General features: G+C 39.5%; 1 pseudogene; it reads left to right on the top strand.

Moving 5' to 3' along the window:
• The first annotated feature begins 516 nt into the window (after positions 1-516).
• Positions 517-2,396, top strand: LOC149553213 (cytochrome P450 750A1-like; annotated as a pseudogene).
• Positions 2,397-2,674: the final 278 nt, after the last annotated feature.

Here is a 2,674-nt window from a genome sequence, read left to right on the forward strand (position 1 = left end):
TGAAATCAACACTTATTTCACCTCACAATGTCTAACACTAAAGTAGTATTTTATGTAATATTTTTCTATTTATTTATTCAACGAACAAAAAATATATTAATATTTATGAACACATGAATTATATTACATTTATTATATTATTAAATCATTTTATATTGAATAAGGACAATACAAATATAATTAACTACAAGACAAGTACAAGCCACTACAGAATACTTGTTAAGAAATCAATTTTTTATAACCTCCAAAAAAAAATAAGATTTATATTCATGTCATCCTCACAATCAAATAATATGACAATATTTTGTATCATCAATTTCTATTAAAAGGGGGTTTCCTCCATAAAACTATTGATATGGAATTATCACTTAAATAGAAGATAGATTTTTATAGGATAACAAAGAAGATAAGGTTGTTCCTTTGGTTACTGTCACAACCTGACAAAGATGATATTACAAATCAGATAGTATTCGAATAAAATGGTTTAGAACCACAAGTTTTCAGAAATGAATTTTGTCCGTCATATGAACCCCAATGATTTATCATAGCAATGCATTCTTGGTTCCCGGTAAAAGTGCGTAATTGTGTTAAAAAGGGTTGGTTTTTAGGTTTCCATTCATTGCAGCCTTGCCGATTTCCCTTTTCTTCAATCATGGAATCCATGACTTGCAACCTCAAACAGGTGGTCACCATAGGATTTGGGTTCTTCTTTCTCCTCTATTGCTTTCTGTATAAGTTTAAGAGTAGTTTCATCAAATCGAAATTGCCTCCCGGGCCACGTCCATGGCCTCTCAGAGGAAATCTCAATCTCTTGGGAAACCTTCTTCACCACTCTCTTAACACACTGGGAAAGAAATAAGGACCCATTATGTTCCTTCGTTTGGGCTCTGTTCCCACCGTTGTGGTTTCTTCCCCTGCCATGGCAAAAGAATTCCTCAAAACCCATGATCTGGTCTTTGCAAACAGACCAAACTCTTCATTCGGGAGATACGTAATTTATGACCATAAAGATGTGGGCTTTAGTCCTTATGGAGCGTACTGGAGGCAGATAAGAAAGCTTTGCACGGTTGAGCTGTTCACAGTGAACAGAACAGAGTCTTTCAGATTCGTTCGAGAAGAAGAAGTTTCTGCCATGATCGCCTCCATCTGGCACCAAAGCGGGCAAGGCGCCAGCTGTGTGGATAGAAAGAAGACGCTCTCCTCCCTCACACAAAATATTACTTGCAGAATGTTTGCCAGCAGGACGTACACAGACAATGAGTTGAATGGGGGATACACCTTCAATGAAGAGGTAACTGCTCTGGGAAGTGGATTTTGCATTGGTGATTTCATTCCGTGTCTCAATTGGCTCGACATACAAGGATTCCGTCGTGGCATGCAGTCGCGGGTTCACCAAAAGTTTGATGGTTTCGCTGAAGATGTCATCGACGAGCACGTCAATTGGAGAATGGAAAAAGGAAAACGGATAGGAGACGACCGCGTTAAAGATTTGGTAGACGTGATGCTGGACATGGCCGAGGTTGAGGGTCAGACAATATCACGAACTAGCAGTAAAGCGATTATCTTGGTAAGTCTTTCACAAATCTGGTTACAAAGTGTATGAAGCTATTCTTCTTTTGAATATGCGTAGTGCATGATATGTTAGCCGCAGGAATGGAAACAACGTCGACATTAGTAGAGTGGGCAATGAGTGAATTGCTGAGGAATCCTGCAGCGCTGGCGCGAGAGCAGCAAGAGATCGAATCGGCAATAGGCAGAGACCGCATAGTAAAGGAGAGTGACGTCATGGGCTTCCACTATTTGCGATGCGTGGTGAAGGAAACTCTCCGACTTCATCCGCCAGTTCCTCTGCTGCTTCCGCACGAGTCGATGGAAGGGTGCAGCGTGGGAGGATATTTCATTCCGCCAAAGACGAGGGTGTTTGTGAATGTGTGGGCGATTGGGAGGGACGAAAACGTTTGGAAAGATGCTCATCAATTCAAGCCCGAGAGGTTTATGGGGAGTAATAAAGATGTGAGAGGTCAGGACTTCGATTTGCTGCCGTTCGGAACAGGAAGAAGAGGTTGCCCTGGGATTTCCATGGGTCTTGCTGTGAGTGAATTGGCTCTCGCTCAGCTGGTCCATTGCTTTGATTGGACTGTTGAGGGCGAGGTAGATATGGAAGAAGGATCTGGAATAACTCTTCCCAAAAAGGATCCTTTGCTTGCCTGTCCTAAATGGACGCTCACCACTAAATCTCCAGTTTGAAGATGCATTCTCTAATGGGTTCTTTGTTATGTTTAAACTAGCACTTGTACCGCCAAAGGGTTCAAGGGTCAAGTCAATTGTCAAATCAAAATCATTCTATGCATTCTAGCATAGCTATACACTTATTCTAGTAAAACTCTTTTTAATCATCTTATCAGTTATGTATGTGAATTTCCAAATTTTCATGGGATTGCTTGCCGAGAGATGCATAATTTGTTTTGGTTTAACATGTTTCAATTTTCAATATAATCCTTGAATCACCAATATAAACAGTTGTAAATATTGTATAAGTAAACTACATGTTCTATATATGTAGCAAGATTTTATCTTTGTGATTCAAATTTATAGGTCATTGAAATAAGCCAACCATTGTGGATTAAAGAAACATATTTTGAAGATCTTTCAATTTCTCTTTGATTTTGTTCCA

This window comes from Cupressus sempervirens, chromosome 6, assembly GCF_028749045.1.
Source record: "Cupressus sempervirens isolate cs-2001-9-10 chromosome 6, ASM2874904v1, whole genome shotgun sequence".
NCBI classification, from domain to species: domain Eukaryota; kingdom Viridiplantae; phylum Streptophyta; class Pinopsida; order Cupressales; family Cupressaceae; genus Cupressus; species Cupressus sempervirens.